Below are 13,243 nucleotides of genomic sequence, written 5' to 3'. Positions count from 1 at the left end.
CACGCGCCTCCACACACCGAATAGTTAGTACACCACATACACCATGCACTACACCCTACACGTCGGATAGTGAGTACACCTACACACACCGCACACACCGTGCAGTGAGTACAAACACACGCACCCAGTGAGTGACCCATTGTGTGTCCCAGTGAGTGGGTGGACCCAGTGAGTGAGTGGCCCAGTGCTGAGGGAGGGTGGCGTGTATGCGCAGACTGCCCTACATGACATCATAATAACAGTCTGGACCACTAGAAGGGTTCCGCAGGATTGGAAAAATGCCCTGGCGGTCCCCCTCTTCAAGAAAGGGGACCACACAGACTGTAACAACTACAGGGGCATCTCACTCCTCAGTGTGCCGGGAAAGATCCTAGCAGGGATTATTCAACATCGCCTTGCTAGGCACGCTGAGGAGAGGCTTGCGGAGCCCCAATGCGGTTTCAGGAAAGGGTGGTCCTGCACAGATGCCATATTTTCTGTTCGTCTACTACAGCAGAGGTGTAGGGAATTCCAAAAAGACCTACATCTCTGCTTTATTGAACTGGTCAAGGCCTATGATACCGTCAGTAGGCCTGGGCTCTGGGTTGTTTTTCGTGCTTTCGGAGTCCCTAACTCTTTGCTCACGACCATTAAGGACCTTCATGATGGTGAGCAGGGCCGGTGTTGTATGTGTTGGGATTATGAAATTTTGATGAAAATAATAAAAATTAATAATTTTCCGAAAAATGCGCAAATCGCATTAATTATGTTAATGTGTGTATTAATATGCATACATTATGATAATGCGTGTAATTATATGCATAAATTATGATAATCACGGAGATAATCGTAGTAATTATGCGGAGGCTTGCGATTATGTTAATGTGTGCAGTTGTGATAATTTGCTTAGTTTCGTTTATCCAGAGTTATCAATCAGGATAACACGATTATCATAGATTCATTTACCGATTATCCTAGTGTGTGTTATAATATTTTAGGTCTCCATTTTCATATCTCATCGCAGGTAACAGCTCTTATGAATAAGATGGTTTTGCATGGACTTGGAAAGAAGCACTCGAACAGTTGGTGTGAAGCAATTTTAATTCTAAACAAGCACATGACACTCTAGTATGCGAAAGCGAGTATACGTCAATAAATTCCTGCGCAATCTTATGCAATTAACGAAATTAAATGACTAAAAATACTTCTTCATTGGCGAAATTATGCAGTTAACGAAAATGAATGACTAAAACATTTCTTATTCATGTAACTCGACGGCAGCAACTGCTTTGCACGATCAGTTGATATTGAACGCACCACCTCGAAATGGCAACCCTTTTTGAAACGCAAAGACAGTTTTTCTTTTAAAGTCTTATTCGTGTGCGTGCTGTGTGTGCGTTGTCCCCTTGTAATATCAATTAATTCTTAGAGTCGGGAGTTGTGTCGTTAGCTTGTGTGGTGTGGGAGGATACGAACAGCGGCCAGAAGTTTTCTCTGGGTTGGGCGTGGCCGCCGCTCTGCTCCTGCTGCTCCCTCGCTCGGCGTGTCGCTCGGCTTTTGCTCTCTCTCTCTCTCTCCACTGCTCGATGACGAGTTGGCACGATGCTGTCCTTGAAGATGCTCGGTCGCTCGTGTCGCTCGGTGTCGCTCGGTGTCGCTCGGTGGCGCACGGTGGCGCCCGGTGTCGCCCGTTGTCGCTCGGTGGCGCACGGTGGCGCACGGTGGCGCACGGTGGCGCACGGTGGCGCAAGGTGGCGCACGGTGGCGCACGGTGGCGCACGGTGGCGCAAGGTGGCGCACGGTGGCGCACGGTGGCGCACGGTGGCGCAAGGTGGCGCACGGTGGCGCACGGTGGCGCACGGTGGCGCACGGTGGCGCACGGTGGCGCAAGGTGGCGCACGGTGGCGCACGTTGGCGCTCGTTCAGCGATCTCCGCCTTTCCTGCGGGTTGTTCGCTGGTCGTCACTCTGACGAGGAGCGATGCTTCGTTCGTGGCAGGGTGGACGTTGGCGTCTTTGTTGGCTTCACTCGCAGCTCTGCGACTCAGGGTAGCGATTCTTCTCAGGTGGTGCAGACCTCGGCTTGTAGCTACGCGTCGCTACTCCGCGAACCTCGTCATTCTGAATGACAGGAGCTTCTTCGTTGGCGGCGACGAGGAGAGATGGCTGTCACCCTGGAGAACTCTGGTGGGGCCTTAGCCCGGAGACGATCTGTGGTGGAGCCGAAGATGGGCTCGTGGCCCGGATGATCTGTGTTGGAGCTGAAGCCCGGACGAGATCTGGTTTGTATGGATTTTCCTTCGGTTTATATCGGAAAATTCCACTCGGCTTCCCGAGTTGTTCAAAGGCTGTGTCATAAAACCCTCCTGTGGGCTGAACCATCTGCGTTCGTTGTGTGTGTGTCCGTCCGTGTGTTTCGCGTGCGTGTTTGTCCGTGTGTTTATTAGCTTTGAAGACACAGCTGTGTCGTTCTGGAAGAAAGGGGTGGGGGTGGGGGCCTCGTGACGGCGCGGCTGAAGTTATCCATTAGCCAGACCGATGATTCGCGTCGAGTTATAAAAAAAAAACATTCGAATCCATGTTTTGTTACTGAATAATATTTGTCGCGAAAACCTACGCGTTAAGCGAGCTTAATTATTCCCTTCCTTGCTCTGGGATCACATCCTTTGTCTCACACAGCTTAAGTTGGTTTGGTTTGGAAGTTGAAATGCGACTTATTTGCTGCTTGGTTATGCCGAAACCGTGTTCACGATGTTTCATCGTGACCCGATCTCTCATGGAAATGTTATTTCCTCGCGTGTGCAATTTTTGCTGTCCGTGTTGTGGGGAGACAAAGGCGGTTGTTTCCACGGTGGGAGCACCCGGCGCATGCGCTTATTTATTCGAAGGCGTGTGTTAATTTCCTTTGAGCCCTTGCCCCAACCTTTATGGGTGTCATTTCCTGGCTTGGTGCCTGTGTGTGGAGATCCTCTCGGAAAGACAAAGGCGGCCGTGTTGCTCGCTTCCCATGGGTGTTGTGTTTGGTTAATTTTGAGAGCCTTCTCCGCCCTTGATTCCTCTTCTACTTTAATTCCGTACTTATTATTTGACTTCTTGTGATTCTTTAATCTGATATCCCGGCTTATCTTTGTTCAGAATATAATTATCTCTTCCTTCATGGTGCCTGGTTTGAGGTTTTTTTAACAAAAGGATGTCCTGCTGACCCCCCTGCCTGCCATTCCCCCCTCCCTTGTTCCTCTTGTGTGAATTTAGGGGAGTTTTTATTACCTTATTGCCCCCCCTTTCATGTCCTCTTTCCTTTCAAATGAGGTGTGCGCGCATCTGTGGTAGTGTGGGGGCCTCTGTGGAAGTGTGGGGGCGTGTTCGTTCCCACGTGGCCGCGTCTATTAAAAAAAACGATATTATCTATGTTGGCAGAATAATTCTTAAAAAAAAATAATATTAAAAAAAATAAAAAGGGGGTACATACACAACACCGGGTAAAGCTATGTGGCCAGGAGTCGGAGCCATTCCCTGTTCACCTTGGGGTGCGACAGGGATTTCCTCTGGATCCCACATTACTTAACATCTATTTCGACCACGTAGTTCGTGAAGCCGTCAATAGCTGTACCGGAGGATTTTCCGTCTGGTACAGATACAATTGGAGGCTGATCGATGCCCGGGTGCGGTCAAGGCATGTCTCCCTATTGCTCAACCACATTATCTATGCCGATGATCTGGTAATTGCTGCTCACTCAGAGGAGGAGTTGGAAGCGCTGCTGCTGAACCTGGAGCTTGCCACCAAGAGGTGGGGCCTTACCATCAGCCCCACCAAAATTAAGCACCTGTCTGGGTATTTTGTACCATTGGACACTCCACCCACACAACTCCCAATTGGTGATAGGGCAGTTGTGGAGAGAGTGGAGAGTTTCCTATACCTGGGCAGTGTGCTCATGACCGGTTCTGGTTTAACAGCAGAAGTCTCACTCCGAATCAGTCGAGCGCCCCATTCTCTTTTCATCGGCTGCATAACACTGCTGTGTGGAAGCTACCTGGTCTGTTGCTCCGCACGAAGCTTCAGGTCTTCTCGGCCACGGTTATTCCCTCCCTTCTCTACGCTTGCGAAACGTGGACCGACCCTAATGGAACATCTTCGCCGGTAGGAAACATTTAGACTGGCCTGCCTACGATCCATCCTGGGTTTACCAAGGCTAGATTGTGTGTGGAGCTCACAAATCCTTGAAAGATCGCAACAAAGTCCGATCGGTGAGCTCCCTCCGGTAGGCAAGGCTGCGTTGGCTGGATCATGTAGCCCACATGCCCAGCCACCGCATGCCTAAACAGCTTTTGTTCGGCCGGACAGAGGGGGCTAAACGGGCGCGGCAAGGGCTTGAGAAGAGATGGAGTGACGTGGTACAGGAGGATGTGGAGCTGAGTGGACTTGCCGATGACTGGTACCAGCGGTGTCAAGATCAGCCTCTATGGAGGAGCCTCGTGAAGGACACTACTGGGCAGTTGGAGGCAGTCACCTTCCTATAACAACAGAGGGCGGAGGAGCGATGCTCACGACAACAAGTGGAGCACCGGGTGGCTAAAGCGCAGCAAGTTGGCACAGTAGGGGGCACAGGTGGTGCATCAGCCAGTCATCTCGGTCATCTCAGTCAGTCGACCCGTGGCACCTGGGTCTGCCTTGTGACCTCCTGCCAGCGGGCGTTCGACACTTCACCTGGCCTCAAGGTGCACATGGCCTGGGAAAAGCGTCGTGGTGACATCACCGCCACCTAGTGGCGAATGGCGGTTGTTTATGTACCTGTGTGTGTTTATCTGTGTGTGTCTGTGTGTATGTTGTCCGTGTGTGACAGATCACATTTTCAGTGTCCCATTCATGTGCCTTTCGTTTATCTGTTTTTGACGGAGGCCCTGGGGGGACAGGGGCCTATGACATCTCCTGACCAAACCCCATTTGGCAGAGGCAGGAGACTGACTCCTTAACCTCGGGGTTCTTCAGAAATTGCAAAAAAAAAAACACTGCGAGGGGCCGCGTGGAATGTTCGAACGCTCACTGCGGTGGAGAGGCTGCCACTCTGTAGGGAGCTGGACCGGCACCACTTGGATCTCTGCGCTTCGAATCCCGAGTTCGATTCCCGCTCACGTCCGACACCAGTGACTATTATCTGAACCAGTCCTGGGCCTCCCCTAGGTCGACTCAGCCTCAAATGAGTACCTGGTGCATTGTGTGAAAACATCGCCACGAGGGAGACAAAGGCGGCCGGGCGTGGTGCTGACCACCCACCCCCTCGTGTGCCGTGTCGGCCTTCATAGGTGCTCGCTAACATCACTTGCCCCTACAGTCTGTTAAGGCTATACGGGGGATCTTTGTCTTTGTTTGTACCTGTGTGTGTGTGTGTCTGTATGCATGTGTAATAAAAGACTCGGACGCTTCTCTCTGTCCTGTGTCCTTTATTTGGGTTCGGTCTCTTTTCCCTCACGGCACTCCCCCTTACTCTTTGCTCTGCAGCCCTAGGCTGCTATCACTCACGTAGCCCACTTCACAGCACTCCCCTATATACCCTTCGCTCTGCAGCCCCCAGGCTGCTGTCGCTCGCGTAGCCCACTCCCTCCTTGCAGACCCGCTGCTGTCTCGTCGTGCAGACTCCCGCTGCCCAACTCCACCCTTGCAGACCCGCTGCTCTCTCTGCAGCCTCCTCGCTGCTCCTCCAGCCCCGGGGTCGGTCACCGCTGGCCGACGGTGCCGATCCTCGAGGTCTGTGTGTGTGGCGATCTCGCCACTCTCTCTCTCTCCCCCACTCCGCCCTGCGTGGCCTTACACTTTCCCCAGTCTCCGATCACCCCCTACTGCTTCCGGTTTCTCCCCTTATAACCCTGAACCCTGTCCCCCACGTGACGTAACTCTTCCCCCCATGACGTCACTTCCGGAAGGTCGTTTACGCCCGCATTACACCACCCTCCCCTGTAGAGAAAATGCAGCCGACCCCGACTGAACACAACTCCAACAATAATGCGAGCGAACACGACCGTATACAAAAAAACACAGAACACACAATATTATATCGAAGAACAAGAACACAACACTATTTAACGAAATGTGAAGGATTTTGAGCGGGTGCGGGTCGCCGGACCGTCCCGGACGGTCGGCGGCCCTCCCGCCGAACGAAAACGTGGCAGGGTCTTAAGAGCGACAGGTTGAAGTTCGTCAGTCGTTATTGGAAGCCTGGCAACGTCCCGGTCCCCCAACCTTGCCGGCGCAGCATCAGGGGCGTCCCGCAATCGCGTCCGCGGCGGGGTTGGAAGGGCTGCGGGCCTCAAAGGTTCCGCAGCCGTGTTAGGCGCACCCCGAGCTGAGTCGTCTTTCCCCTGCCACGTTACGACCGGCTCGTCTGTAAAAGGCACAACAGGCGCTCTTGCAAGGTCAGCAGGCACAGGCAAAGGCGCGTCGGCAGCAACAGACCCCGGCAAGGCAATCTCAGGAGATGACGCATCAGGTCGAGGGGCCACGTATGGTTTCAACCGAGATGTGTGGACGAACCAACGCCGAGATGCAAACCGAACACGCGCCGACTGTGGGTTGGGAACCTCAATGAGGCGAACCGGGCCCTGCCATGGTTTGTGTAACTTAGGAGAGGTACCTGGCCGCACCTGTGGACAATGAAGCCAGGCCAGGTCCCCCGGTTTCCAGGGGCATTCCCCTTTTGAACGGCGCGCACACCTCTCATTCCGAGCCTGGGCTTTGGCCGTAGCCACGCGGGCCCCTTCCCGCGCCACAGTGACTTGGCGAACGGTGTCCTGAATATAGTCAAGCAGAGGCTTGGCAGGTCCCCTCATTCCGGTTCCCAACTGTTCATTAATCGGCGGTACGTTTTCACGACCGTACATAAGAAAAAACGGCGAATATCCTGTAGCCGCGTGCGGCGTCATTCGGTACGCAGAAAGCACCCCAGGGATATGCAAATCCCAATCCGATTGTTTTTCACTAACCATATGGCACAACATGGCGGACAGAGTCCTATTTAGCCGTTCCACCATACCATCCGTTTGCGGGTGGTAGGGAGATGTCCGAATTTTCTTTGTTCCAAGAGCCGCACACACCTCCCCCAACAATTTAGACGAAAAATTCCGGCCTTGGTCCGTAAGGAGTCTCTCCGGCGCCCCCTTGTCCATAACATACCCAAAAAGAAAGGCGTCTGTGATAGACGCCGCTGACTGGTCAGGCAAGGGCCAGGCCATCGGCCAGCGGGAGAGGTACTCCACCCCTACCAGCAAATATTTATTTCCCCTAGCGGATGGCGGAAAGGGTCCCAAAATATCTAACGCCACCAACTCATTAACTCGAGACACTTGAATAGATTGTATAGGCGGCACATATGGATGTTTAGGTGGCTTACGGCGGGCACAATCGGGATACGCACGAACGTGTCCGACGACATCCGTCGTCATGCCGTGCCAATAGTAATCTCGCTGCAGCGTCAATAGGGTCTTCTGCACTCCCAGATGTAAAAGCGTGTCACAATGCAGAGTTCTAATCAATTCGTACCGCAATGATGCTGGTACGACAAGACGCCAGCGTTCCTGTATCCCTTCCCTCCACATCAGCAAGCCATCACGGAGAGCAGTTTCCGGCACACCCCCCTCTCCCTTCACTGGTCGCTTACGTAATGTCACCAAAGAATCATCCAACATCTGTTCGCGGATCCACACGGACCTTGGAAGATGTAAAATGCCATCAGCCGGTCCCCCATCAGCCGGCCCCGGCTCAAGCGGAGCTTCAGGCACCTCGACTGCCAACGCGACAGGCTGAGGGGGGTGCTGAATCGGCCCACACCTATGCGTCCCCGACGCACACGCGCAAGGGGATCGCTGCGGCAGCCTGGAAAGTGCGTCCGCATTAGCGTGACGCACTCCCTTCCGATGGTGAATTTGGAAGGAAAATTCCTGCAGCGTGTCCAACCACCGCGCCAGCTGGCCGGATGGTTGGTCCATTTTAAGCGCATACTGCAAGGCCGCGTGATCCGTGCGAACAATAAACGAACGACCGTACAAGTACGGTCGAAATTGGCGGAGAAATAAAACAATCGCCAAAAGTTCCCTGCGTGTGACGCAATAGCGGGTCTCAGCGGGAGACAAAACCCGGCTACCATACGCCACCACGCGTTCCACACCACCCTTGGACTGAGACAACACCGCCCCAATACCCGTGTCACTCGCGTCCGTATCCAGAATAAAGGGATGTTCAAAATCCGGATAATCCAACGTCGGCGCCGTAGCCAATAGATCGCGTAGGCTTCGAAACGCCGCCTCCTCTGGCGGTCCCCAAGCAAATTTATGTCCTTTTCCCGTAAGGAGATGCAAAGGCCTCGCGATCGTAGCAAAGTTTGGAACAAACCTCCGATAGTATGAGGCGAACCCCAAAAACGACGAACATCCCCCACCGTGGCAGGGGTTGGCCAGTCACGGACGCACGCAGTCTTGTCCGGATCCGTGGCCACCCCATCTGCACTAACGATGTGCCCCAGTGTTGCAGTAGGTGACATTTCTTAGGCTTAAATTTCAAATTAGCAGAACGCATCCTGGTGAACACAGCCTCCAACCGCGATAAATGTTCGTCAAATGTGCGGCTGAAGACGATAACATCGTCTAGATATATAAGACACGTCTCCCACTGCAACCCCGTTAATACCAACTCCATTAACCTCTGAAAAGTGGCAGGGGCCGCATTCAGCCCCATCGGAAGGCAGTTAAATTGGAATAACCCCTGCGGCGTACGGAAAGCTGTTTTTTCTCGCGAGGACTCATCAAGGGGAAGCTGTCAGAAGCCCGAAGAGAGATCTAGCGTCGAGAAAAACTTCGCCCCCGACAAGGCATCGAGAGAGTCGTCCATACGCGGCAGGGGATATGCATCTGCTACCGACACTTTATTTAATTTACGAAAATCTACACAAAATCGCAATTTTCCATCTTTCTTTTTGACCAAAACAACAGGCGCGCCCCATGGGCTGTTAGACGGAGATATTATGTCCGCAGCCAACATGTCATCCACTGCCCCTCGAACATGCTCGCGTTCCGCCGGACTCATCCGGTGCGAGTTTAACCGAATAGGGGCAGCGTCCCCTGTGTCAATATGATGGTAAAGCAACGAGGTGCATCCCAAATCCAAATCGTCAGAGCTAAACACGTCAGAATAGCTGAATAATAATTTACGAATCGCACAACGTTGTTCCCCGGAAAGCGCCGAATTTTCCGCACACAATTCAGCGATCCAGCGATCATCTGCAGCTCCGGCCCCCGAAACACCCCCAACAACTCCCCGGCTAGACAAATTATCATGAGCTGTAAACGCAGTAGTGGCATGTGCCACAACAGTACCCGCCGGCACACACACGCTTTCGGTACTCGCGTTAAGCACTTGCAAAAACGGCTGTTGATCTGGCCGGACAATAGTTTGTGCCCCAACCAGTGGCGATCCACCCGTAATAGCGGCGGACGGCGACAACAAAACACCAATCGCTCCTTGACGACCAGGTACAGGCTTCCGATAACGCAAGGGAATGAGTATCTGTGAGCCAGGTGGAATATCAACAGACACCTCGGACAACGCCTGCACCAGGGCGACAGGATCAGGTCGCCCCCAGGCTGACGGCAAAAACGCAATTTTTTGGCCTTCCGGTAGTTCAATGCAGCTCTCATTAATTCTAATCAGAATGGGCATTCTTTCCAGAAAATCGGTCCCTAACAAACAAGGAACCGCAAGAGACCTCGAAATTAACACAATTCCCGAGGCAGACACTCCCCCGATAGCGATGTTAGCATTCACCTGGCCCACAATGCCCATGCTACCCCCGTTCGCGGCGATGCAGGAAGCGTAAACTGGACTCACGGCCTCTGGTGGGATGTTCAAGAGATGAAATATTACATCAGAAATAATGGTCGCGGACGCTCCAGAATCGACCAAAATCCGCACGTCCACCCCTTGTATCGACCCAGGTACGGTGGACGAACTGGTAGCGGCCGCGACAACCCGCCGAGCCAGCTTACGCCACTGCGTTACCGAGCGACAAGGCGCAGCCGATGGCCTCCCGTTATTAACAACACCCGGATCGCATGACAACGGTGATGAATGAGGTGTCAAGCCTTGCCGGGTGTCTGGTGCGCACCGACTTGCCTGTGCTGGCGAATCCTTTTCTGGAGCGGCCGCAGTCGAGGCCTCCTGCTGGGGCGGACCCGGAACGCGGGCCCAGCAGTCCCGAGCGTAATGGCCTTTACGGCCGCAGCGGAAACAGTCAATGTCGTTACGGCGCGCTGCAGACGCCCCGTCCCGACGCGGCCGTGTCGGCGGCGCAGCCCGTGGCCCCGGCCCCCCTCGGCCCGTCCACGGAGTCGCGGCAGCCGACAGCTCCTGCGGGCCCCTGTCGTCTGGCACAAAAACTGCCTTTTTGGGGTCCCAACCCAAGGCTCCCTCTTCGATGTTAGGCCCCCCCGTCCACGCCGTAACCTGCTTCCACCGGCGCAGGTTGAACTGGGCATCTAGACATCTGGCCGCAGCCCGGGATGTGAGCTTCTCATGCCCACACACCGGCATAGGAATGCCGAGATCCCGGGACAGCTCCAGCATCTTTCCCAGGATGAGAGGTTCCAGCAGGTCAGGCTCCGTCTCCGGGTATGCAGCCATAGCCAGTTCCAGCACCGCGCCCCTATACGCCACCGGAGACTCCTCGGGTGCGCGCTGTCGTTGCACAAACCGGCGAAGAGCATCGTCCGGTGGCTCGTAAGCGTCAGCCATTTCGGTGAAAACTCCTCGCAACGTTTTCTTCTTTGCGGCTTTTATCGAGCGAAAGCATCTAACAGACTCATCATCGAGAAGAGTCGGAAGAACTTCTAATGCCTCAGCGTCAGTCCACCTCGCCGTGCGTACCGCTGCCAAAAATCTGCAGGCGAACGCGCTCCAATCTCCCCCGATGGAGAATTCTTTAACAGTTGGCAAGTGACGACTGCGACCTCTCGGCGCGCTCCCTCCGGCCGCTGACTCATCGGGTGGCAGATTCAACATGGCGTCCCAACGTGGTGTCGACAAGATGGTGGCCTTACGCCGAGAAGGGCCCAAAATGGCGGCTTCCCGCCTTTCCTCGTGCGCCACGCCCAAGAAGGCGTCCTCACGCCGCGTGGCTGATGGCGGCGACAGCGAAGACAACCCGGGCTCCTGCGGACCACCAACATCTCCTCCAGACGCCGTTCTCGGCGTGACGAGCTCACACAACTGTGCAAGTACGTTCTTGAGAGTTTCAAGTTGCTCAGCCATCTGACTCCATCTTAAATCCACGTCCTTTGGTGCAGACGGGTCCGCCGACGCGACGACCTCTTGGACCCCCGGACCAGCACTCGTCCCAGCACGGATCTCCTCGTCTGTCGGAGTCAGGTCCACCGTAGGAGGAAGGTCTTCGTCGTCGGAAGAAGAAGCCGATGCCGGAGACGGAATATTATTTTTTCTCAGTTGTTTAGCCATGCCGTTACACTTCCAACACCAGTGTAATAAAAGACTCTGACGCTTCTCTCTGTCCTGTGTCCTTTATTTGGGTTCGGTCTCTTTTCCCTCACGGCACTCCCCCTTACTCTTTGCTCTGCAGCCCTAGGCTGCTATCGCTCACGTAGCCCACTTCACAGCACTCCCCTATATACCCTTCGCTCTGCAGCCCCCAGGCTGCTGTCGCTCGCGTAGCCCACTCCCTCCTTGCAGACCCGCTGCTGTCTCCTCACGTAGCCCACTTCACAGCACTCCCCTATATACCCTTCACTCTGCAGCCCCCAGGCTGCTGTCGCTCGCGTAGCCCACTCCCTCCTTGCAGACCCGCTGCTGTCTCGTCGTGCAGACTCCCGCTGCCCAACTCCACCCTTGCAGACCCGCTGCTCTCTCTGCAGCCTCCTCGCTGCTCCTCCAGCCCTGGGGTCGGTCACCGCTGGCCGACGGTGCCGATCCTCGAGGTCTGTGTGTGTGGCGATCTCGCCATTCTCTCTCTCTCCCCCACTCCGCCCTGCGTGGCCTTACACTTTCCCCAGTCTCCGATCACCCCCTACTGCTTCCGGTTTCTCCCCTTATAACCCTGAACCCTGTCCCTCACGTGACGTAACTCCTCCCCCCATGACGTCACTTCCGGAAGGTCGTTTACGCCCGCATTACACATGTAACCTGTGTCTCTCCTCCGCAGCGAGCGTTCGAACATTCCTCGTGACCCACTCGCAGCGGCTCTTTGCTCGTTTCTGGGGGGACCCCGAGGGTAAGGTTTCAGTCTCCTGTTTCTGCCAATTGAACCCATGAGCCCCTGTCTGTTCCTATCGACGAGCTGTACACGATGCGCTAATCAATGTTTCAAAGTTTTGTTTATTCTGCGTTTGGACGACATGACAAGAGAATGATCCGCGCCAGGTGGGGTCGCGGCGTTTATGTGCGTGGTGGGATGGAGTCGCAAAAAAAATGATTAATTGCAATTTCGACTTTCGTTTATTCGGGACCTCCGATTCAAATGTTGGTTTGGCCAGGAGACGTCATGGACGTCTGTTTCCCCAGGGGCCCTCCAGCGCGAGCTTCGTTCGATTTTTATCGCACGCGGTTCAGTGACAGTTGAATCAAAGGTGGGAGGTTACCAGCCCCCTGGCACCCGTCCAGAGCTCCCTTTTGGCCACTGTGGTGGCGACAGGAGCCATGAAGGGGTGGAGCCGAGTTTGGAATTGGTCTTCCCTCCATTTCAATTGCTCACAGCCACCACAGTGTTAGCATCTGGCACCAACGAGGAGGTAGGGGTTTGTTTTTGCCGGACACTCACACACACACACGTGTACACACACATACACACACACAGGTACAAACACAGACATAGATGTGGATACAGATTTTATTTAAGAGCTCCTTGGAGAATACACCAGGCTGAGTAGAGTGTACACAGCTGTTATTACACACTCACACACACACTCTCACACACTCGCTAACTCTCACACACAGACACGCACTCACACACTCACACAAACTCACACACTTATTCACACAAACACAGGCGTCGCAGTTGTGGAAACAGTATTATTATAGAGTAACACTAGCAGGAAGTACCCGGCGTTGCCCGGGCAAAAAAGACCGACACACACATCGACTTACACACACTTACAGACATTGACCCACACACACAAACACATCAACTTACACACACACACATATGAACTCACACACACAGACATCGACTTTAGATACACACACATGGAGTTACACACACACACATCGACCTACA

The 13,243-nt window shown here is 54.1% G+C and overlaps 1 protein-coding gene across 1 annotated transcript in view; it reads left to right on the top strand.

The window, feature by feature from the left end:
• LOC133339366 (interferon alpha-inducible protein 27-like protein 2A) overlaps positions 1–13,243 on the top strand; it is a 163,411-nt gene that overhangs the window by 97,755 nt on the left and 52,413 nt on the right. The gene's annotated exons all lie outside the window — the stretch shown is intronic.

Source organism: Lethenteron reissneri, unplaced genomic scaffold (assembly GCF_015708825.2).
Source record: "Lethenteron reissneri isolate LAM-NWPU_2019-01 unplaced genomic scaffold, ASM1570882v1 scaffold_1848, whole genome shotgun sequence".
Taxonomy (NCBI): Eukaryota; Metazoa; Chordata; class Hyperoartia; order Petromyzontiformes; family Petromyzontidae; genus Lethenteron; species Lethenteron reissneri.
The sequence above is the reverse complement of the archived record's forward strand: the minus strand, read 5'-3'. Positions and strand labels throughout refer to the sequence as shown.